The following is a 26020-nucleotide window of genomic DNA, read 5'->3' as shown; positions in this document are numbered from 1 at the left end:
CTACAGTCATGTAGTTCATGGAAGTATACTGCACAGAAGCTGTTAATTGTGCAGATTGGAGTTGGTGGTCAATATGCAACTTGTTTTATTTTAACACCAAAAAGCTGAAGTTGAAATATTGTCTCCATTTAAGAAAGACACTATTCTTAAAATGATAGACTCCACTTAAGATTATCAATTTAAGACTATCCATTTAAGTCCCAATTTAAGACTATCATATATGCATTTAAGTGAAAATAAACTGGACTTCACTGCAGTTAAGAATCTACTTTAACTAATTGATGGTAATTTGAAGAAAAAACACTTTTTTTTTTTAATAAACACTATATATATGTACACACAATTTCATATACAAAATATCAGCATGGATAGAAGCTGACAGTGGTAATTAAGTTTGTAGGCTTTACTGACCTTGAAACTGCAAGTTTTTCTTCTCTGTAGGTGTACAAAAGTTACTGAAATTTATAAGTGGGAAGGTTCAGTAGGTGTAGACACGGTTTATGACTACAGCTAAATCATATCAAGATAGTGCTTGACAGAAGACAAATAAGGGACCTTCCACCATTTGGTGTAGTTGCATGTGTCATTGGTCCTTGCCCCAGATCTATAAAATAACTCAGAGTTTTAAAGTCTTTAACCTGGTTTGTTCTAATAGAACATGGTTAGGAAGCAATAACATGTGCAATCATAGTGATAGACTTGGTGGCGGAATTTATTTTCAGTTGGGTATGTATATAACAGGTATAATGGACAGCTGAGGGCTGGCAGCCTTTCCACCAGGTTCATCTTAACCAGAATGGAGTGTGTCATTAATGCATATATTGCTCAGGATTACATAGTCAGTGGCAAACCAGATTCCTGGTACTTTGACCAACTGCATTAGTTCCATATAGCAGTTTTCAGCAAAAATGCATTTAAAATTTCAGCCCAAGTCTAAATTTCTAAATGAGTCCTGGTGTGCCTTGACCAATGAGTTGATAAATCACTGTTAATCTGAAATTTCTATTTTGTTCATTATAGCTTTTTCTCTACAATTGTTTTCTCTCTCTTCTGTTTGGTCTGCTGTAAAGAAATTCCTTTACCATAAGATAGAAATACCCTACAGAGCCAATACCATGTTTTAAATTTCTTATCTTCATTGTTATAGGCCTATTTCATTAAGGAAATAACTTGATAGAATTTTTTTCCCTCCTATTCTTTCTGAATCAATCCAGTAATATGAAAATTTTGAATGAACTTGTATCAAGAATTCTCATGTATTTATAGATTTGATCACCTTCCAACCACTCACTGTATTTGTACCAAATTGACACTGTAGTAATGCTTATAAAGCAACCACTTTCCAGTTTTCCAGTAATCTATCTCTTTTCGTTTCTTCTTAGGAATGAAATTTGACCAACTTTCATGTTAGAAAAGCTAATTTCCCCACTGCCACCACTTTTTGTATAACTCAGTCTGAGAATTACTAAAGTACACATAGTGTAAAATTATTTTTAGAAGGGCTAATTTATTGGTAAATTTTGTATTTTTTGGTAAATAAATTTGGTAAATTGGTAAACTTTTTATTATTATAACAGATAGGTATGATATTATAAGCCTCTCTTCAACAAAGCTTAATGTAATTTACTTTTAATTACAGCTGTTATTATCATAAATTTATGACAGATTGGTTTCAAAACAATATACTTCCCAGGATATGACCTATTATACCTTATCAGAGTGCATTGTGACAATTTATGGAATAGGTAATTGTAAAGTACATCCTTAAAACAGGAAAGTCCAAATAACTGAATTTTCATTTGTAAGCTGGGAACAATAACTAGGCAAAACTTAAATTGTGAAATCACCATATTTTTATCACAATAGGTTTTTTTTCTTAAACATTTAAGGTTATGGATTATCACAAATATTCTCAGTTTTTCTTTGGGATAACTGAACAGTGTCATCTTCTTCTTCACTAATTACCTAAAGTTCTTTAACCTTAACTGAGCCCTACTGTATTCAACAAGCCAGAAAATTCATTGCCAAAAAACCCCGTGAGCCTTCCTTTACGTGAAGAATGCAGCGTATTTTTTAAAATACATTTTCCTGTTACCAGGAGACAAATTTATTGCCCGTTTTCCATTCCTGAACTTGGTCCTTGCTGTGGGTGGCAGTGCAGTCCAGACAATTCATGGTGGCTGGTTGTACTTGCAACATTAGTGGATTTTCTGGATTTTCCTTAGAGGTGCATGTTGCGGTCAGTAGGGAGAGGGAAGGAATAGGGCTACTTCAGAGATAAACTAGCAGGGAAAATGTCTACCTTATACTGTATAACTCTTTAGTACTTGATTTTACTACGTTTCTTCTGTCAGTGTTCTCATAGCTTTGCTGCCCATCTCTCACAGCTTTAATGTTTTCTTAAACTTAGATCATAATATCCTTCCAAACTCAGCAACCGGAGTACAGCCTGACCCAGTTCTCAATAAGGAAGGATTCCCATTGACATTAATGAGAAACGGATCAGCCCATAAATGAACAATTTGTATTGCCATTTAATTAACTAAAGTGGCCAAGTTAGTCATCACAACAGAATCACAGGACTATGTGTACAACTGGTGGTTCAATTTCTCCTAACTGAAGGTCTACATGTGCTATTAGAGGATATAATTCATCTTATCAGAGTGTAATCTGAACTATTCCTTAAATCAATAATAATTTGAAAATAAAGAGGCATCCTTTCTGCCAAACTGCAGGAAACCACAGGTTCAATAATGAAATGATTGACTCTGTACTTCTTCCAAGAAAACGTAGTTAAACTGCACGCAGTTTTCTCTGTACTTGGACAAAACATTAGAGACTGGAGTTGTATTTACTCCAAATGAAAATTGAAGATTCCATGAACTTAAATAAGAAATAAATCTTGATTTGATACTGTAGCCAAAGCTTTGGGTCTGTGCTGGAGCATAAAGAATATGAAGCTGTGTCTATCTGGCTGCTACATGTTACTGTCCAGTTTTTGGTTTATAAGAGCTACACTGTATATCTAAATTTTTAAATTCTTTTGGGGTTCTCTGAGATGATGTCCACAAGTTCAAAGTGTGCTACAGTTATAAATTACATTACTTAGGAAAAGATAGTGGTTTTCATTCTTATCTATTAAACTGGTTTATAATTCACAACTAAATATTAGTAATACAAATCCAATTTTAATTATTTTTTTAAATAGTTATTTTTAGTTTCTGTTTCCACATAGTCTTGCCTCCAGAGTAGTGGTCAGAGTTTTGAATGCAAACATCTCAGCAAATACTTAAAGTGGGGTAATCAGCCTTTCCTCATCTAGAATTAAAGACAATACAAAATTCTGTTGAGGCTTATGTAGGTTTCATGCTGATTTGCAAAGTACCTGAAGTGCTTTGTAATGGACAAAAAAAAATAAGGTGAATAAATAACACTAACCAACCCATGAGTTTTACTTGATGTAGATTCTAAATTCTGCTTGAAATGGTATAATAAATACATGATTATGTGCTAAATGCTGTAGGTTTTAATATAAACAGAAAATATTTTATATCTGCCAAAATTAGTGACTCTCATTGACTAGGGAGAATGGAATTGATCCTGGAGCATAAAAGATGGTATGAAATGTTGTTAATCTTACGAAGAAAAGCGGTTCATGTACTGGGAACATTTTAAGAAGTGCTTTTGTCATTTGTAAACTATTTGCAAGCGTTAATTTGCTAACTAGATTTAGTAGAAAAATATGAAAGACTTCATAAATAAGGAACTTAATTCTAAAATTAGCAGGGAGGTGATCCTCCTTAACCTGAAAGTCTACTTGCTAAAGAACCAAACAAAACCTGGCAGGTGTGGATTTGAATTTGTCCCTGCACACAGAAAGTAGATCTGAACTGTAGGATACTGTATATCTTCTGACTATGTTTTTTCAGTTTTTTTTCCTTTAGGTGTTATTCCACTAAGCACAGAGAACTTAAATATTTCTCAGTGCAAGGACTTGAGTGTCAAGATTTTGTATTTTTTTGTTTAGAGTTGGATATCCTACATGTTATCTGTGTCAGCAAGCATTTAAATAGCCAATGCAAACCAGATTTAACAGGAGTGACTGAGAAAACACAAACTAATGCATAAAACACAAGCTAACACATAATATAATGATCAGAGCAGTTTCAGTGGGAAGCAGGAAATGCAGATAGAAGTCCTGTCAATTTGATGAGAAAGCCTGAGTTTTTCAGAATTCTGGACGATTCTCTACTATTTTCCTAGGTACAGGAGAAGCTGTGACCATCTCCTTCCAATTTGTGAAGTTAAATATCTAGGGCATAGGTCCATTTGTTCCCTATAGTTTAAAATGTCTAAGATGGAAATAATAATTTTCCCCATTTTTATTGCAATGACATCTTTTCAAGAAGATCCAGATGTGCTTGTTTGGAGAGATAAAAGGCGAAAGGGAAGGCAATCTTTAGATTTTTGGCCAGAAGAAGACTCAAAAGACCCATTTTTCATGCAGCTTTAAGGTAATTTTATTTCTTACATAGCCTAAATTTTGTTCTGCTTTGCAACAGTGTCTAAACATATTCATGTATATATTATATTATACAGCGCTATGAACATAAAAAAAAAAGTCTGCTTTCTATTTGCTGTTAAAAATCTACAGGTTCAAAATTACGTTATTCATACTGGTTGTGCCATTCAGATGCTGTGTATCAGGGAGGCTTGAGGCCAAATTTAGCCTTAACTACTTCTGGTCATTTCAGGAGGCAGATAAATGTCCTTGCATGTGGTCATAGTAACTTGTCTGAGATTCTGTATGAATTTCACCATTAAGCACTGAACTGCCATTTCTCCCATACATATCTGGTTTACCTCCACGCTTGAGGAGGCTGAAGAGAAAATAAACCACGGCCTCTTTTCTTCAGGAATTGCTTCCAATATCTAACAATCAAGTTCCATTTTCAGTTACTGAAACATAGGCTTAAACCACCTGATTTTAACTGCCCAGAAGTCTAGCAACTTTGGCTAGGAAGTCAAGGTACTTTTGTGAAATTCTGTAATCCCAGTTGAACCTCATGACATCTAAAAGTTCTATTTTGCTCAAAAACAAACAAATACATAAAAATTAGAACAGATTTTTTTTTTTTTTTCATGTTCTAAGGCTGTTTGTCACTGGAAACAGCTGAACTAGGGAGTAATGGATTAAAAAATTCTCATGATTCTAGCAAAGTCAGATTTGTCAGGAAGCTGTACCTTCTAATTTTATTAGAACAGAAACTACTGATAGTATACTTGGTTGGTTTCTCATGGAGAAGTACTATGCTGCAGGTAACCAAAATAATTTAAATCTTTTCTTGCATATGAACCTTTATTTTTCCTTCTCATGTGTAGTATAGATTTTAAAAGTAAAGTCTTTATTTTCTTCCTTTGTTTATTCAATGGAAGCAGTACTCTTCTTACATAAAGTCCAAGTAGTAAACTTGTATTTCTTTTACAGCAGTTTGACCACATCATGTAATTGCCATTAGTTTTTTGTTAGTCATCTAACATTAGATGGTGTTAGTTATCATACTGGTACATGTTAATATTATGATAGCATGCATTCCAAACATAGTGATTTAAAGATAATAATAAAACTCAGACAACTTGTATTAGATCTCCTAACCATCCACAGCTAGTGAAGATCTGCTTTCTACAGTAGATTAGAGGTATAATCGAGAGTAGTAATAAAATATTAATAGCTTTGTTTTTCACTTCTGAAATATAACATCCATTTATAAATAGGCTATGCAATGATATTAGGTATTAAATTTCCCCATGTGTTTTGTTTCTTGAAGTAAATAATTAATTTAGAGGTATATAGGGCTTGAAAGGAAGAAAAACAACTGCAGAGGTCTAGCTTAAAATGCGAAGACTTCCATGACTATAAAGTAATTATAATTGCAGTGAATAAAAATGCTACTGATATATTTTTATTGGACTGAAATAAATTTGAGAAATTCTGTAGCTATTACGTGAGGTCAGACAAGCAGATTTAATATTTTTTTTATACTACACTCAATATATTAGCTAATATAAAGTTCAAAATCTTTGAAAAAGTAATATAAGAAGGTAAATATTTTTAACGTGGTCATACTTAGTATTATTTGATTGAAAATATTTAAGCAGAAAAGATATTATAGAATCTGAGTCATATACTATACAGAACATGCATGCTTGAGCAATTCAAGGGGTTGAAAATGCTTAAGGGATTTCTGCATTAGAAAACTTTAGTTACATTGTCATATATATTATTTATAACAGTATTGCTACTGTACCATCTATAGTCACTACAATGCAGCTGAGCATTTTGTTAATTGTGTAAACATGAACAATGAAAAGATTGTTTATTCCCAGAATGTGAGAGAAAAGTATTCTAATTACAGTTTGCGTTGTTTTGCCTGTGGCCTCCCCAAGAGCCATTCCCTGATGGGAAGCTGCTGCCTCACATTCAGTGATGCACGAGCTCAGGCTCTTTGTTCTGCACTAAGAAAAAAAAGTATCTGTGCAGTGCTATTTCTTGACTAATGCATGTAAAAGGTTATTGTACTTGATTCCTCTGCATCTGCACAGAGCTGTCACAGAATCTATCCTTTTTTCTTTCCACTTCTGCATGTAACTATTGTTAGGTTTTTTTCTTTTATCATCAAAAGACATAGTCAAAATAGGGAAGAATCACTCTTTTATTTCTCTGGTAATGAAAGAATAATTTTGTGAACTTATATGTTGACATCTGAGTAATCACTTACATAAACTATTCGGAATCTGTAGGTGAAGGGAAAAGTAAACTCATAATCACCTGTTTCTCTGGGAAAAATACATAAGCTAAACTAAGTGCAACCAAATGTTATATTATTTACCTGTCATGCAAATTTATTTTCAAAAGCATATTTGACATAGTATTGAATTTACAATTATGAGTATATAATAGATCTCACACTGAAGCTCTTTTTTAAATTATATTCTGAATAATTAAATCATATGGAAAAATGTCAGAAGGTAAAATAAAATGTATTTATTCCAGCCATATCTTCCCACAGCATGACATGTCATCTGAAAACAACATTAAGCATTTTATGCCATCTGCGCTGGTTGTGGATACATTTACAACACATGTCAACATGGAATATTCCTTTTAGAGTTACGCACAGTCGGCTTATAGCAGCAAGCACCTAAATAGAGCGATCTACAAAAACAGGCAGCCATTGATTTTTAGTTCACTTTCATCCACTTTATCTTTGGGAGATGGAGTTTGTTCATCATGCCGTCATTCACAGCTTTATGCAAATAAAATACTACTACAAAAATTTGTTTCTGTAGAGTAGTGACTAGATTTTTATGAGATGCATTATACATTTTTAAATGGTTGTTTGTAAAAAATATTAAGAGAATGCATCAAAACGTTCAGAAAAAAAAACATCATTTCCCAGGAATTGTACAAAAGGCATTTGGTAAATGTAAGAATGATTAGCTCCTAGTTGTAAGTAACTGATAATCATTGTATACCAGATCTCCCTAAGCGATCTGTAGAATCAAAGAATATACTGTTTCAGTCTGCACATGTTGTGTAAATTGCATCTTTCAGGTCACTCTCTCAAACAAGCTAGTGTGTATGTTTGCTACATGTAATTATTACCAATGAAATCACAACAATTCGATGTCTACATTTTTTTCTTAACAGTTAAATGGTTTCACAACACACACACACACACAAAAATGGAGATCAAAACAGTCTTGATTCTCTATTTTGTTCAAGCAGAGCTTTGACACTTGTGACGGCCTGCTAAAAAGGCCTGCTAGAAGCTCTGTTGCTCAGAAAGGTCCATCTTCAGCATAAGGGAGAGCTACAGAGGGCAAAGCTTAAGAGAAGTTCTTTCTGTCATCCTACATGTAGAGTCCCAGTCTGAGCTGAGGCAACTAACCTCTGGGGGTTCTTTTCTTACCTAGACTGTTTATTGTGCAATAATTTTTCTTTAATAAGTAGTTATATATTATTTTTTATTTAGTATTTGTTAAGTATTAGTTTTTTTAATCTTAGTACTTTGCTTGCGTTAAGTATGCTGTGCGATTTCACAATAATCGAGCAAGAATTTCCATAGCACAATAGGAAAGGGCCAGAAAGCTACTGCATTACAAGAAAAATTTATGCATTTTGAATAATAAGAAATAAGATTTTCTTCTTCCAGCATTAATCACTTATGTCCTGCTCCAAAATGCCAGTTATCAATGTCAGTGCCTCCTTAAAGGACAATCAATAGGAAGCAATCAGGCTCCTTGGGGGAACAAAACCAAAACCTCAAAAACAAATAATCCAACCCCACAACCACACCCTCCAAACCCCTCATAACAAACACAAGAATATAACAGGATGCATTGATTATAGCCAGTTTCTACTGTAATTGAATTTATAACTAAAATTTGGTCTTATAGCAATTTTTTTTAGTTAAAACTGCCTAGAAAAAAGTATTCAGGCTGCTTAGTAGCTCTGTTGTTTTGTCTCAGTGATGGACTTTTAGCATATACATACTGTGCATGCTGTGTATAATATATGTGCTAATGTCTGAACAAGAACATTTAAAAATGTGTTATGAACAGTTCCATCTGGTGGAATGAGCTGTCAAAATGGCTTTTTTTTTTTTTTTTAATTAGAGTTGAGTGAAATTGTAAGAAGGTATGATAGGCATTATTTGTAGGGAAATATCTTTCATTAAAGCACCTGATAAAATTGGAGAACAGGATGTTTTCTGATATTCAGACTCCAGGTTCACTCTAGACTGCATATTTGTTGTTCTACACTGATTTGCTAAATTACATCTGGCTTGAATTTTCAGAGATTTCCCCATCACTGTATTTCATAAAGACTGTTCTTTAGAATGACCATTAAATATTTCTTCTTCCCAAGAAACAGTCTTGTACACGGAGTTTTGCAACATAGTTTCTGTGTAAACAGTTTTTGCATGTAACCAATCTGCCCCTCAGCAATAGCCTTAAATCCCACCTTTTAGATCTTTATACTTAGCACATTCCGAAAAAATAAGTAATGTGTTTCTTCTGCATCCTGCTATGAGCAAAATTATCAGCCTACTATGTTCCAAGTGGTGACAGTGCTATGTTACTTTTCTCTGTTGCTTGCAGATTGTTCAATAAAATAGAGCATATTCCAGACAGATTTAAAATATGCAGTACTAATTGTGTAAAAGGCAATAGGAGGATAAAATCAGTGGCAACAAGATAAACTCCTGGTAGTTCTCAGTCAGCAGTTTTCTTTGAACAAGGACACAAATACATTTTGCAAATGTGTTAACAATTGAAAATGTGCATGATATCTCAAAGGAAGAGGAATACTGGCCAAAGTGTATTTTGATCTGAAATAACATTACACATTTAGCTTGTGCTACTTTATTTCGCAGTTGTAATAATGGTCACTGACGATTAAACTTGCTCTGTGTCAGAGAAAATAAATCTACCTGATGAAAAACTGATGATAGGTAGCATATTAGACAACTTGAAGTAACGTAGGTGAGGTACAAAAATACATGTTTTAGTTAAACTAGTTTCTAGCTGTAAAAAACCTTAATTGCTGAAGTCTGTAGGTGCATACTGTCCATATCCAGACAGGTGGTGGATAACAGGTTGGTTCTGCTCTTAGCTCTGCAACAGCGTGAAGAAAATTGTTCACAGCAATACAACTCGTATACAATAGGAGTAACAAACACAGAAATCAACTTAATCAGAAGCATATATGCCTTTTTATTTTTATTTTTTTTTTCTCCCTGTAGTTCTGATTAGGCTCAGGATGAGAAATTAATCTTCAGCCATAGAGTAAGCCCTGTATTCTTTAGTAACATCTGCCTTTCTCCCACATTAATGTTTTTTAGATTGAAGGAAGCATTTGCACTTCTGAGTCACCAGTCAGTGGTGACAGTTTGCTCATGCCTCAGGATATTGAGTCCGTTGGTTTCATGCGTATTAGTCATCTCATTTGCAAGATTCTGAACATGTCCTCTTCATGCTTACCTTACTGCACAGATTTTTTTCAGATACAAGTTTGGTAGACTTTCGAAAGCCATATAAAGAAAGGATAAATGGGAAGCTACAGAAACCTGTACTTGACAGCATATGAAAAGTAATTTAAAATTTTCATTTTCTTTTGCAGTTTTTGAGAGCAGTACCTTTTATTTCCTTGAAAAATCAGCTTGTCTGTGTTCAGTTTAAGTTATACATGTTAATTTGCTTACCTTTTACACACTCAGTACAAACTCCTGAGTGCTGAAATTAGCAGGGGTTTTGCTGTCGACTTCAGTGACACTCAGTTTTCTATGCACGCCTGCCAAATTTTGTTTGTGATGCAGGTGGTTGGCATTTTCTATGGTTAGGATCTGGCTTTCTGCATTTATTTTTTTTTCTTTGTTATTGAAAAAACAGGAATGTCTGGGTGGTGTAAGGCAAAACCATTTCACATTTTCATGTGAACAGAACATGGGTAGAGAATGGATTTACTATCTTTTCCTATAAGGTATTTTCTAACACTTATTAACATGACATGCAACAAAAAGTACATATATCTGAAAATGATGGCATAGAGGCTGATAAATACATTTTGCAGCTTGCTTAAATAGCTTGCCTTTTGCAAAGTTTAACTCAGTGGCAAAAGAAGTTACAAACACAAGAATGGCAACAAAATTCTATTACTACTAAGAAAAAAAAAAAGAGAGGTAGAGAAACTGACCTGTTTTGATTTGGCTCCCAGGGCTGATAAACCAGTTCTACCTGCTGAATTACAGGTTTAAAAACTGTGTTAGCTGATACGCCTTCAGGGCTCCCTGGCCGCTCAAGAAAGTTCACCAAAATCTTGCACACAAAAGAATGCTGCAATATCAAATAAAAAAAACATTCCATCAAAGAACATAGTATGTCACAACACATTCTCTTAATTTTCATTCCGCACAGTTAACAGATGAATCACTCAGAATAGAAGTACAGGGAATCACATGCTGTTCGTTATTGATGCTTCAAGTGTGCATTCTTAAATCAGCACTAAACAGTCAACTATGTCTTCATTTAAATTAAGATATAACGAATCCCATGTACTCTGATAATTCTTCAATATTATGGAACCTTAATTCTCTATAACATGGCTTTGGCTATGTTAGAACATAATGAAAGAAGTGAGATTTTACCAGAAACGTCATTGTTAAAATTTTTCTATAACAATATTTTATTATATTCTTGTTGAACTTCAGCTACTAGAAAACAGGATCTTCTCTCCATTCCTTGTAATTAACTATGAACATTAAGCAAAAGACAAAATCAATGATCAAATTTGAATTCCAGTTTGTTTTATGATTGCTAAAGCTGCAGATGATGTGCTAATATGTAGTTAGGGTTGCTGATACCAATTGCTAAATACAAATATTAAAACCCCAGAGCATCATGAGCTATGATTTGTTCACCAATTTAGCAATCATTAACTTTTAAGACATTTGCATACCTAAGTTCAAGCAAGCTACCCAAATTTATAGAACAGTCCTTATTGTGATTGTGTGTATATGTTTGCATGGGTGTTTATTAGCATGCATGTGTGCATGTGTATCTCTTTCTATATACAAATCTCCTATCACATGGTGCTTTAGAGCATTGGGAACGAGACTGAGGGAAAGCGAAACATCTGACAAGTAGCAAAGGGGGATGGAATCTGTGACAGTAGTGGGAGTAAGGGTATAGCATGGATTTGGCTGTAAATACAAGATATTTCTGTAAATCTTTGTTCTTTCACAGGTTTTAAAATATGTAGAAAAAATATGGGTAAAAGGTATACAAATACTTTATATCGTTACTTAAACCACAGCCTATCTGGGAGATTTTAATCAATATTTATATATGTTATAAATAACACATTTATTAAGTTTTAAGTACTTAAAATTAGAGAAACCCAAAGCAACATATTTTGCGTCTGTTTTGTTCTGTGTTATTTTAATCACTAATTTAAAAAAATCTTTTTAACTTAGAATTTTTCACTGAATCACAGAAAACACTCACAAATATTCAGTCTAATTACTGATTTGAGTTAGGGAAGAGTATATCTAATGATTTTTTTACCATTGCAAAAATCACCAAAATTAATTTTATCCACATTTGCAATGCACCTAGAACTATGGATTTTCAACTGGCATACCCAGAATAATACTCATTATTCTAATCCCATGCAGAGAAGATTTTAACAAATAAAAAAAATGAATAAACAGAAAAGGTAAACTCTCCCAATTAATTTAAGATTGTTAAATTGATGTTAAATATACACAGCATCTTTTGCAAACAAGCTATTTAATGGTGCATGTTGACACAGTATACATGAATCTTTCAATTGATTTGTTTTGGTGATGTAATATGCGGAATTAATCAGATCTACTAGGTGAATTAAGGACTGTCTTACAAGCAGTTGTCAAAATGCTGTCATTTGTGGGAAGACAGCAATGGCCACAAGCAAAGAGATCTCTCAGAGGGAATTACTTCCTGACTGGTGTTTGTCCATGTTTTGATTGATCATACAAGTAATATTACAAAGCCTTTGCAGCTAAAAAATGTCTGTTAAGGTATGAAAAAAGGATGACAAATCAAAAGCTCCCTAAATCACCAGATAGAAGAGAAATTGTTTTAATATAGCTAGGTGCAGTTTACTAAACCTGGAAACAAAGTATACACCTTGTACTTACATAATACAGCTTGCCTTTGAAAATGACAACTCAGGAAAGAACATAAGGTCATTGAAGATCACTACCTAAACAGGGATTCTCGGCACAGTGCTATGGTTAAATGGGATAATACAATGTTTACAAGAGGAGGACTATCAAGTCAAAGGTGTCTGCGCACATTTCACTATAAACTATTGTGACATTGCTGTGTTCAAAGCTGATGCTCCCACTTCAAGAAGAATATTGGAAAGATTTCAAAGTGTTCTAGAATGAGAAAAGATCCCCTGAAACATGAAATTTACAGGTTTCACTTTAGTCCTTCATACACAACAGAAACTGTTGAGAGAAGACATAGATAATTACTCATGACAAAGAACAGTAGAAGCTCTTGGTAGGTCTTAATTTTGCCGACAGAGGATAATAGAGTTTCCAAAGACTAAAAGTTGTTAGCTTCAAGCTCAACTTACATTAAGTTCTAGTTGCAAGTGTAGATATTGAACCCTAGAACAATTTATGTATCATATTCAGAATTCTGCAATGGCATTTAAGATAGGATTGAACAGATTGATTAAAGAGATTTATTTATTAAAAGTATTTTAATCCAGTTCTTAGGGGATGAAATTGTCTCATATAAATAGCCTTAGATTCTATGGCTTATGTCTGTATTAGCAAATAAAATATCCCAAACCTCTTCTCTAGTGGCTCAGCTTTCGTGCCTTGTAACAGTTAAACAGTATAGGCAATACAGGAGCAGTGCTTGTTCCATTAATACAGCTGCAGTCTTCTTTTTTTTTCTTTTCCTGCAGGAGAGATGAAGCATATGTCTTGAAAACATCTAGCCTCATATCTCTCAGTTTTCTTATCTGCAGCACAAAACTTGTAATTATTAGAATTCCTGAGATGAATTAATAACAGAGCCTAATTTTGCTAATGATCCTGGTCCCCAAAACCTTAACAAGGAAGAAACTTCATAAACTAATAAGGCTTAGTAAGTTCTATAGTTAGTAAGCAATATGAGGTACGCTTTCTACTTTGCCACAGATTTGGAAGCAGGTTTTGAGATTTCAGTTAATAATATAAACTGAGTACTTCAAAAGAACCTTCTATATTAAACACCTGGTCATTGCACAATTACTGTGGAATCAGGAGAAAAATGCACAGGCAAGATTAGTAGAACTGAGGCCACTGGGTTGCTGAATGTCATGGGATTCATAGATTTCAAAGCCAAAGAGATAAGCAGACCACCAGCTCTGATTTTGACTGCCTGATAACATGTGTTTGTATTAAACATGCCTCCTATCAAAAAAAGAAGAGCTCAGAGGTTGACAGGATTTTACCTTCCACAAAGGCATCCACACATTATTTGAAGCCCCTGTTTGGTTTGTATTTCTTCTAGTACCGGATGTTCTTACTGTTGAAATAGCATGGCTAATCTGCATTGAATTTTCCATTTGCATTTGAATTTGACTTTGGTACTCAGCATCTTGTTCTAGTGATATTGCCCTTCATAAGATCAAAGAGCTTTTTAGTAGATAGTGTTTTTTTTGCCATGAAGATATTTATGTACTGTCAAGTTACTTTTCAGTCTTCTTTCTGAACAGCTAAATCATACTGCACTTCTGAAGTCTCACACTGTATGATGTTTTCTGAGGCCTTGTGGTTCTTTGCTGTACCTCTGCCAACTTTTCACCTTTTATTTTGAGCAAGACAGAATCAATACAAATATTCAAGAATTAGCCTCTCTGTGACTATAAAAATTCTTTCTGCTTCTCTCTCTGCACCTTTTTAGTACCCCATAAATAAGTACAAGCTTCCTCGCAGCAGAGATCTACATCACCCATAAAGCCAAAGGTGTGAGGATTTACACTGAACTTAAATATTTTAGGTAGTATTTCATTAAAAAAAAAAAAAAAGAAAGAAAGAAATCCATGTAGGAGAACAAGTGAAAGAAGATAGAGCAAAAATGAAAAGCAAAAAGGTGTGGTTGAAACTGAAATAAATACAGTAAGAGGTAAAACAGAAAAAGGCTGGAAGTTGAGGAGAACAGGTGAAATCAAAGATAAGAAGATGTCAAGAAACTTTTTAAAATGGCAGTCTGCTGTCAAGGGCTAGGAACCACAATGACCAACAAGAAAGCCAAGAAACGAGAAGTTTTGCTGGCTAAGAGGGAGAAATCCGTTCACTGAATCAGAACAAAATAATACTCTCCTATACTATACACTCTACACTCTCCTGTGCTTCTGAATATGCTGTTTTCTATGAGGCTCAAGAGCAGCTACTTCTAGAAGCTCATAGCAGAAATTGTCCAGCTCAAATGCTTAGCCACATTTTCATTCTGAAGATGATAGTGTTAGTAACTGTTATTCATGTCCTTTATTGTATTTTTCAATAACAGATATCAGAGCCATTTTATCACATTTTACTCTGATCATGTACTGAGTGTAGTATATTCTGACTTTATTGTGGTATTTCACTAGATGATCTGTAACTGTTTTTAAAAGGTAACATTGACCTACATAAATACATGTATAAAGAGAAATAGAGTAATATATATAAACATATCTTATTTATATACCAACCTATTGACTGTGCCAAGAATACCTCTCTTATTGTGTACTCCAACCACTAAATTACTTGTTTGCTATTACATCTACCATCTTTACTTTCTCCTAAAGTGCAATGGGTACAATAGAAAGTAATTTTCTTTCATAGTATTATAAAATACTACGTCCTGTGCTTTTGGGTTGTTTCTGCAATTTGATTCAGAAACAACTTTTCAATAGTGCCAGGAGTCAGATAATTTGGCTGTTATTATTTGGAAATACATTGTCTAGTAAGATAAACAGGATGACAATATTTAAGATAGATTAACATATGATTTTTCTTTTCGTTTATATTTTAAAACTGAATTTAGCTAAATATTTTGTCTGAAAACTGAATTAGACTTGATTTTGGTTTTCCTTACTGAATTACTTTCTTACTCCAGCATCTCATAAATAGAAGCCACATAGTTTAGAGAGGTAGAATTTTATTTTATTCTTTAAATCAAAATCTATGGATTTAATTACAATGTGTTACCCCAGTTTAATCAAAATATGTATTAGCAATTCGATTGATTTCCTTTTTTTCTGCAGCATTATATAGCTAAACCAATGAAATGAACTGTCAGACTAATTTTGATAGGGCATATAACACAGTAGATAATTACTTCACTTTGCTTAATGTAATTTCAATCCATAAAAAGACATTTATTTTATATGTAAAAAGTGGGCTGCCTGGTAGAGAACAGGAACAAGTAACAAAGAATATTCAGTGGCAAGTACAGACTAAAGAATAAAAGTTGATTCATTCAGAAATTTTATGAGCTGTTTATTCATTATGCTGTAGTGCCATGTACTGCGCCAGAATTCTTTTTCAGTTGGGTTTCCTTCTTAATCAATTTCAGAACATTGTTCTCTTCTGTTTTCATGTTTCATAGAGTGCATCACTGTATGTTAAGATTCTTTTGCAAGATCATGTTATTTGTCCTGTATGTTATTTTTGTAGGATCAAAAAAAACCCTGTCAGAACTGAATTTAAAGGTTAGCTCACATTTCAGTGTTTATGTTGTCAGCATCTGGCACTATAGAAAAGAAGTTTCTGGAGTAAACTGTAGAAACCACCCAAAATATATATTCCTTACAGTGCTAAATGCAACTAGTAGTATGTACAAAAGGTAGGCACACATTGTCCTTCGAAGATGTTAAGCATAGCTCGGTTGGCAGCTCAATAATTGTACCTTGCACTCACTTCCAGAGCCAAATCTTGGCAGACTAACATCTGGAAATCTGAAACAATACTACATTTTGTCCTGCAAAGTTGTTTTTTTGTACATCAGGAAATTCTGTGAATGTCCTGAAAGCAGAAAACAAAAAATCTGATTTTATGTAGGCCTGAATAATTCCCAGAGCCTCCAGTGACATTACTGTGTATCTCACTTCTTAGCATTGCTGGGGAAAGACAAAAGAAGGAAGAAGCAGAGCATGGCCAGTGGTTCAGCAGACTAAATATTTGGAAAAAAGGCTGCTATACTTTTTTCAGATAAATAGACATCCAAAGTGGTTTGATGGCAGAATGTAGTAACTACCTTGCAAAAATATACATCTCTGCAGAACGATCAGGGAGATGTGCACTGTGAAGGTATGTTAGAGATGCAACTAAAAATCTTGATCTACTGGATCAAGATATTTGACTATGTCATTCTGCTGTCTTCCAGCACTAAAAGAATGGGAGGACAATCTAAAAGTGTTTGTTTATTCTTTCCAGCCTTTAGATATTATATCCACATGCTTTCAGTACTGTCATGCATCAGTAGAACAACAATAGCCAATCAATGCATGCAGTTACAGAGCACAGTACATGCTGGTAATGGATAGAATGGATTCTTACAGGAGAATATTCTTAGGCCTGTATCAACCAAATGAACTTGCCATCAAATATTCTTCCCATCTTTTGTCCCTCCATTGCTTTCCGTCAGTGTTTCAGTCCATTTTTACAACTGGAAAGGATAGGGTGTCTGTAGCAACTTTAACTTGATACAATGCTTAAACTATGTATTTCATGGCATATGAATAGTTTACATAACAGCATATTCAGGCAGAGAAGGGCCAAACATACCCCTATAGAGTTGATCTTGTCAGAACACCAGTGCATTTGCAAAATTTGAAGTTCTGAAGATTTTCTGGGGCAATAATCCTCCCTTATTGCTTTTAAGAATAATTTGATTCAAACCTGAACTTTTTCTCCCCTCCCCCAAAAAGAAGCTTTATTCAGATTTTCTAACTCAAAGATCAAAGTTTAGCTGCCATGAGCTTTTTTGGTAAAGCATTAGAATCCTTTTGTTATGGAAAAGCGCACTTGACTGCTGGACCAAGCACAGCATTTACACCCAGAAAACAGGAGGAACTTTTGACTTTTTTTTTTTCCAATTATAATCTCTAAAATTCAAGCACTGAAAAATTCACCCCTAAATTTAAGAGCATACCTCAATCTTCCCCACATGACAGGTTTCCTCTCTTTACAAAATCAGTAAGTATAGGTTAAACTAGGTGTCTGATGAAGCTCTTCTCATTCTCTATTAATTTATTATGTTTTCCCATGAGAAACTTTGTCTCTGGAATGCTCTCTTCATGCTGGTCCAAAGTAACTTGGGTCTCTTGATTTTATAAAATCCTACAAAGATTTCTTTTGGGATAAATCTGTACGCAAATGGGATTAATTTAAACTGTAAACACGTAGTAGCAATAAATCCTTAGCACTTGTCTTCTCAAAAGTAACTGGAGTAAGCGTGGGAGTTTGAGGTGCAGAAAAACTGCTGTTTCCATTATATAGTTTAATTTCTCTCAGATACTGAGGTACTGATATATGGTAATTTACATATGTATACTCTTTGCTTAGAAGTTTTGACAACTGGACTAAATATATTTTAAAAAAGAAAAATAATAAGATAAAATTATATTCCTTTAAAAAAAAATTGCATCCAAGAAACCCCATAAATTATTTGCAACCTTCTTAAGATTCTCTAGCATTTGAAGGCTATAATTACTGTCTGAAAATGGAAAAAATGTTGTTCTCACTGTCAGCAGATGATCTCCTGTGTTTTAAAGTCACTTTTCTATACGTTTGTTGAAGAGAAGAAATGCAAATAGCATAATGTATATTTTGTGACTTAATGTTCTTGAGATCCTATCAGTTTCATATGAAAATACATTTAAAAATGATTCACATTTAATTTATGAACAAGTTTTCATTTCTTTCACATTGGAATTAAACTGTGATATACTTGCATTTACATTTCATGCAGTATCAGTCAAAATATCAAACAAACTAGCAAAGAAACTTCTTCACCATATGTCCTGCTCTCTTTCAACAAAACCCCCTTATTTTTCATCTAAGTTTCTGAAGTTTCCAAGCTCTCTTGCAGTATCGATTGCTTATTAAAAGTTCATCTTTCCATGCTTCTCTTAATGAATCTGAATCATCAAGACTAGCAGAGTAGCTAAGAGAAAACAGGTTCTTTGAAAAACCTTCCAGAAAAAAGTTAATTCCACTAAAACTGGGATTTTTCTGGGGTGTGTTCACAATCCCAGAAAACATCAAATGCAAAAAAGCATATTCAGAAATTAATTCAGTAGCCAACTCATGATGAAGTCAGTGAGTTGATAGAAGAATTTCAGGGTAGGATTGCTGGACTAGGATTGTTGTACAGTTTGTCATTATGGATAGTGGAAGAAATTGTTACTTGGAGTGCTACATGCTGTCTGATCGCCTACTGATATTAGTGGCAGAGGTCAGAGGCTTGCCTTTTGGTCAGAGAGCGCAGCAAATGCAGCTGTCTGAAGAAAAGTGCTGCGGGTTAGAACATGTAAAAATAGTGGGGGTACTGTTTGTCAGACCAGGTGCAAGAACAGAAAAGATCCCATGTTTCCCCAGAAAGAGGAGGAGGATAGAGAAAATGCACACAGAAAAGAACAAAAACATTCCTTTTGCTAAATACTAAACTATAGTCACTGGAAAGAATACAAGAGGTTATTCCAGCTCCTTTGTTGACTAAATTGTATGTTCTTCCTACAGATAGTTCCTAAAAAAGAACTGCTCTTTGTTTTCCTACGTACAGACACAATATCTGTTGTTTATGACCATAATCATAGCATGCATAGTTTAAAATGTGGGACTAAAAGATAGGCTGTGTTTCTCCTTATGGTCTGTCAGACACTGAAAAACCTTATTCATTACAACTTCTTTGTGATTTACTAACAATATATCTGTCCTTAATTTCTTTTACATTGCTTCTACTACCCTGATCTGTTTCAAAACCATTGGACTTTTTATCATGCCTTAAATAGAAAGCAGATATATTTTGTCCACCACCATTTTTTTTTCCTGTTTTTTTTTAATATGAAAAGAATTTTCCTAAAATTTATGGAGATGGAGTATCTCTAAGTTTTCAGGGTCTGCTTTGTTGAAACACCCTGTCAAGCTTTGGAAAGGTGCAGACACCTGCAGCTTTATAAAGCTTATTGCTGCTACAGGATTAGCTGTTGTAGAGAGGATCTTGAGCTCTCAATTTACTGATTCTGCTAGACTACCCACTACCTTCTAGCTCAAGCACATGTACAGAAATTCAGGACATGAATGCAAAGTTAGTTATAAATTGAAAGCAGTTGAAGGCTTACCTATGAAGGAATCATTCCGACTCATTGGGGAAAGCTCAGGTGATCGTAATGTAGCATTCATGTTTTCCTTTCCTGATATTTTGCTTAATGGCCCTATACATCTGTGGGCCTCTACATCAATTTATAGTCCTTTCATGCAGAAGCACACTGAAATAATACATTCAGTGTCTGATTATCAGAGAAAGCTCTACTTAGGTTTAAGTATACTCATAAACTTTAAAGCGTTTTATTGCAGGGCTGACTACCTTCTGACTTTATTAATGTCTTGGAAAAGAAAAACAACCCACCACGATTTTTATTGTTCTGTATCAGCAATCCTCATGCTTGCTGACTCCATTTGTAGGTTTATGGTCAGGTTACTATGTATTGCAGCGCTGGAATTTGTTGCTTTCTTTTGTAGCCACATACAAAAGGCTCTAGTCAAATTTTTGGAAAACTGTGAGCTAAGCAAATTTTGCTTGTGGGTTGTCGGAGAAGTGAGTGCATGGCAGAGCTGATTATCTACATATTTTCCAAAAGCCTCAGCAGTATGCTTCTATGCTTTTGCGTTCATTTGAGAGAAGGGGGAAAGAACCATAGATGTGATTATTTTTGCAGTTTGTTTTGTTTTGTTTTTTTTAATCCACCTATCTTTGGACATTGCTGTTTAGAATATCAGATAACTTTCACAACTTATGGGCTTTCACAAAATTACATCAAAAACCAGGTAACTAATGCTGCGCTACTGCAGCTAGGACTACAGTGTTATACTTGCTTTACATAATCCAGGACAGAGATTTTAGTCAAAATAGTTCAGAATAGATAACTTACCCTTTCAAGTAGCTCTTCTTAACACAAGAAAAGAAAAGCTTTAGAGAGAATATCTGGTTTCTCAGCTTAAGTTAACTGGCCTGGCCCACAGACATAGTTTTGTAGCCTACTCTGTCAAGAAAGTATGTTATGTGGTAAGCGTGGTCTCTTTCCAGGAATTTCTTGTATTTAGGAAATAAGGTCAATCTATTCATTAGCATACTAAAATTCATTTCATTATTTGAATAGACCTAGTAACTCTTTTACAACTAAAAAGGCTAAAAATGTTATAATCAGAAAAGTGTCCTGAGCCTCAAGTGGAGCTTTGTTACTGATTTCAAAGGGAGCTACCCAGCAAATCAGCTGAGTAGCAGACAAGAATGCATAGATATAGGAGAGTACAGTGAAGGAAGGGAAAGAAAGAGCAGAGCATGAAAGGAAGCAGGGTGAGAACACAGCATAGAAGGCTTGTTACAACTTTCTGGGAGGTCGGATTTCTAGACTTCAGACTGGACAGATTTACAGATTTGAAGACAATCTATACCTAAGAAAAGCAACACAGCTTTCAATTACATCTAATATGAAGCTCATAGCTACTACATCATAACAGCAAATTGCTGCTCAGCTCCATTATGCATTATGAGCTTCAAAATAAAAAAGTATTAACCCTGAAATACAGACGGCAAGATCACAAGCTAAACTGCGTTCATGTGTCAAATGCTTGTGAACTCATGCATGCCTGCATAGCGGTACATCCATGTCTGGTACCAAAGAATTGCATTCACCTTATACTGTTCAAGATCCACGGATAGGAACCAGGGCTCAGGAGCAAATGCCAATCACCAGTGTATATTTCTCGGGTGGGGGGGGAAGTGGAGGGGGGGGGGGGGGGAGCCAACATACAGCAACAATAAAAACAAACAAAAACCCCACAGAAAAATTTAAAAAATGCAATTTTGATACTAATTTTGAGAACATAATAGGCCATGTCTTTCTGCTATGAATGCATCAAATATGAACATGTTTCGATATTTTTATTTCAAGCATATTCTCTTAATATGTTTCCTTTTTCTTTGTTCTCTTGACATTGTCTTTTTCACCTCTGTTTCTCTAGGATCATAAACAAACATTGGCAAGTCAAACAATAGTGATTATCTTCATATCTTAAAGGCAACAATAACTTCCTGTAAATCCATAGCTCCTACTGGGCAGGGAGTCTTCACTGTAAGACAAGCCATTTTACAATAGATAGGACAAACAGAGATGAAAAATGTCTTGAAAAATTAAGTGGTATTGTACATGCAGGCATGGACAAAATTTTAATGGCCTGAGCACCCCATTACTCTAAAACAAGTTTCAACCAACTGAAACTAAATGGTTTACACAAATACAAACACAAAAGATAGAATTGATTAACAGGATTTGGAGGAAAAAAATAGACCATGGTTAGTTCAGAGTATTGGGGCTTTCTCTAAGTACAACCTCATCTTTGAATTTCCTGCAACCTTAATACTTAATTTGGGACAATTACTAAAACTTTTAGTATGTTAAGAAACATACTCTCAGTTTTATCTCCACTTAATACAGATTTTCTACCTGGGAATTAAGGTAGTTACTATGAGGATTTTTTTTTTTGGTGGTAAGAAAGGGGTTTCTTGTTTGTAAATTCATTCCTTCACAGCACTCGCTAACAATGGATATAGTACTGCTGCCATAGATGTAAGTGGAAGGTTTGTAATTGATTCGGAACATCAATATTAAGGATTTAGATGATGTATTCGTAAACTACACTTAGCCATAAATATGCATTTTTCTGTTTTGAGTATCAGCATATTTTTTTCTTATATCTTGAGTCAAATGTTATTTTCAGCTGTTATGTGGGAATACTTACTAGCTTTTCTATTTCCATAAATCTCTCCTTATGCTTATCATGACACCAAACTGGAGCATAAATTTGTTAATTTTTTTTTTTGTGACTGCCAAGTAATTTTTGGACTTTGAAACTGGGACTTCATTGAACAAGTGAAGATGCAAATTTGTGTAGTTAAACTACAGTTGTAGCCAGACACCTGTCTCAGTCTGATTCTCAGAACTGATGCATTCAGGGAAATAAATCAGGATTTAAGTGTCATTTTAAAATCCCAGCAGTCAGTTTTATAGGTGCTTTTATGTCATGATGTAACACTGAATGTGTATTGTTTTCTTTACTGTATGAAACATAGTCAAAAGGTTTCTAAAATAGAGACATCAGGGAATCCATTCAGTTTCCTGAATGTAATCTATTCAGTGGAATGATTTGCACCACACTGAAAAAGAGGAAATAAAATGGTGTAAAATTAAAAATCTCCAACCATGCTTATAATGTGAAGAAGATCAGAGGAAGCTATGATACAGATACTTTGAACATTTTCATTTAGCAATAATTTGATTTTTAAGTGTAATAGTCACCCTTCCTAACCATTAGATATGGAATATTAAAACACTTGGCAAGTATCTTGCTTTCCAATAGCTGGTAAATAACAAGGATATTTGTTATACAAAGTGTAAGACAAGCTACCTCTGATAAACCTGGTTGAGGTACAGGGACCATCACAGCCAAGTAAGCTTGCTCCAGGAATTGAACCCTTCAGCAGAGTGAGGTAAAATGCCATGGTAACTTGTAGAGTTCAGGTGTCTCCACAGAGTACTTGAGTGTAGCGACTACCATATATGCCAAGTACTAAAGAGGCAGGTGTTGTGACAGAGTAGCTAACCAAAGCATCAATGCAGAAAATTTCTATTTACATGTGTATACTTTAACAGGATGTACAAAAATAGTCAACTTCACCATTCAATCGGTAGCTACTCTAAAATGAACAATGAAATTAATTTTTTTCTGCTATTGCTTGACCCTCCAATGAAAAAGCAGCTGTTGCATTAACCTTCAAGCCTTCCCAATAATATTTAAATGATCGTCCAAATTTTGAGGAAGCCTCAAAAGCCTCTCTACTCTCTGAATTCTTGCCATATTTATAGCCTCTTAACATTCACTGCTATCATAGGGTGCTGCTCCAACAACGCGAGCAATGAAGGGAATGCTTGCATAGGCTGGCTGTCAGCATTCCTGCTACCATAGCGTTTCAGCTTCTGAGACCAAAGCCAGCTGAAATGCATGACAAAACATCTTGTGACCTCTCTGCACTAAACCTCCCACTTCTGTGTGACACTGAATGCAACAATGGCAGTTCTTATGAAAGAGCTATGTGCTTAACGTTTGAATGCTCTGTTATCAGGGAATTCAAACCTTGTTAGGTGTTTAAAGGAGAGCTGGGTGGAGCTGGCATATGACAAACACTCCACCATCCAGGTATTTTTCAAGTGGATACTTTATAGCTTTTTGTTGTCAGGAAAGGAGGGGGCAGCGCATGGTATTAGGTTTTTGTACTGCTGAATACTGCTTTTACTGACTGAAATCCTCAACGCTGTAAATGTCATTAAAAAAAATAGTTCCCAGAAGATGCTCTGAGCAAGAAACTTTTACTTGAGCTGACAGCAGAGCTACTTAGGATGAGAGACAGAAAACTCACTCACATTCAGCTTTACCTAGAGGACTGGCTTCTCCACCATGCCATTCTGTGACCAGGGATGGTATCAGTCCCGTTGGAGGTACTTACTGATTTTGGATCTGCATCTCTGTCAGCAAGAGCAGTGCTGCTCCATGAAGAGCTACAAGCCAGAAGCCAAGCACAATCCCTGCGCAGGCTAGTGACACTTCGCATTGGGGCACAGTCTACACAGGATCTAGCTACAGCAGGCAGCTGGCAGCAGAGTCTACCAGCAGCCACATACAGCAGTGAGCTGGGGTCCATGCAGCAGTCACATCTAGAATTGAGGCTCCACACAGGCACACCTCCTGTGCAGCAGACAAGAAACAGCTCCCCAGTCCTGAGCTTAAATAGGGCCCACGGGCAAGGATGTGGCAAGGCGGGCCCTGGTGGAATTGCTCATGGCAGTTATGGCCTATTAGTGCACCTAGAGCCCTGACAATCTCATTTGTTGTTAAGGTGAATTATAGATATCATAAAATAGAAAGTCTGAAGTATAATCTACTTTTTAAAAATAAGTCTCTTGCCTTTGCTGTTTGTATATTTGTGTTTGTGGCTACTGGGAGACTCTGAGCTACCTTCATTAGCCTAACTTAAAGAAGAAATTCTAGTAACCTCACTTTTGTAGTGTCAGGTGAGACAGTTAACGAAAGATGATAAGCCACATAAAAGGTCCAGCCTGTTGTCATTTATTTACTCTTTTTCAGTATCCATTTGTTCCATATATCATTTTATGATATCAAATAATATTTTCACCTTAAATATGAAAGGTGTTTATTCACCATGTTTTTATACAAATGACAGCAAGAAATAGCAAATAAAGATAGCCACAAATCAGAAATTTTGAATTAAATACCAGATATGCAGTAACTTGTTCTGTATGCAATTTTGTTTTGATACGTATGATATCCCGTATTTGAAGCCTGTATTAAAATGATCTGTAGCTCTCCCTTAGTCTTTTCTGATTCTCCCAGCCCCGTTTTTTCTCTTGACTTTTCTTAGTACTTCAAAATGCATTAGGCATCCCTGGGGAGGAAATAGCATCTTCTTTTCCACTTATTGTCAACACTGAGTATGTCATATGCTAATCTATAGCTTAATTAATTCAGAAACAATTATTATGGCTGTCCAGTATGTCTTGCATATAATTTTATTTGTGCACCTTGATTATAAGAATTGACTAGATCATAATGTCCCTGTTATCTTCATGGCAGGACATCAAGGGCATTTCATCACTTGTGGTGTGGGAAAAGGGTATGTTGTTATTGTTGGTGACTATCACTGGATTACTGAGTTGTTCTGAAAATAGTGTGAAATTCCCTGTGCAATGGGCACCTTCATCGTTTCAAATTTCTTCTGATGCAAAAGGGCTGTTTTCAGACTTGAAGAATTACAAAGTGGCGTTCTTAAAAGGATTTAGAGATCACAAGATCTATGAGGATCTAAAGGAAGCAGAATGGCATTCTCAAGATATTCCCAAAGTTGTCATGACTTTTCACTCAAACCCCAAAGTCCCAAGAAGGACACAACAGAAATAAAAATTCAGAACGTTTGTGATAGTTAACAAGCGGAAAATGAAAGTCAATTTGAGAGAAGTTTAGACAGAAAAATTCTGATGTAAACTTCTATATGAAGCCGTCCTTGGGACAGTCAAGCACTGGAGCAGACTGTCCAAAAGGGCTCTGCAGTGTCCATTCTTGGAGGTATTTGA

The 26020-nt window shown here is 34.9% G+C and overlaps 1 protein-coding gene and 1 long non-coding RNA gene across 4 annotated transcripts in view; one reads left to right on the top strand and one right to left on the bottom strand.

Annotated features, from left to right (window-relative positions):
- PACRG (parkin coregulated) overlaps positions 1–26020 on the top strand; it is a 238624-nt gene that overhangs the window by 165482 nt on the left and 47122 nt on the right. The window lies entirely within an intron of this gene.
- Positions 7655–24469, bottom strand: LOC133278536 (uncharacterized). Its single transcript, XR_009746587.1, has 3 exons — positions 24379–24469; positions 10760–10899; positions 7655–8269 (listed from the first exon to the last, which is right to left on the bottom strand). It is a non-coding gene; the product is annotated as an uncharacterized LOC133278536 (long non-coding RNA).

Source organism: Pezoporus flaviventris, unplaced genomic scaffold (assembly GCF_033815535.1).
Source record: "Pezoporus flaviventris isolate CSIRO_AGI_PZ_B2104156 unplaced genomic scaffold, CSIRO_AGI_Pfla_v1 ptg000066l, whole genome shotgun sequence".
Lineage (NCBI taxonomy): Eukaryota > Metazoa > Chordata > Aves > Psittaciformes > Psittacidae > Pezoporus > Pezoporus flaviventris.
Note: the sequence above shows the minus strand (reverse complement) of the source record. Positions and strands in the feature narration are given on the sequence as shown.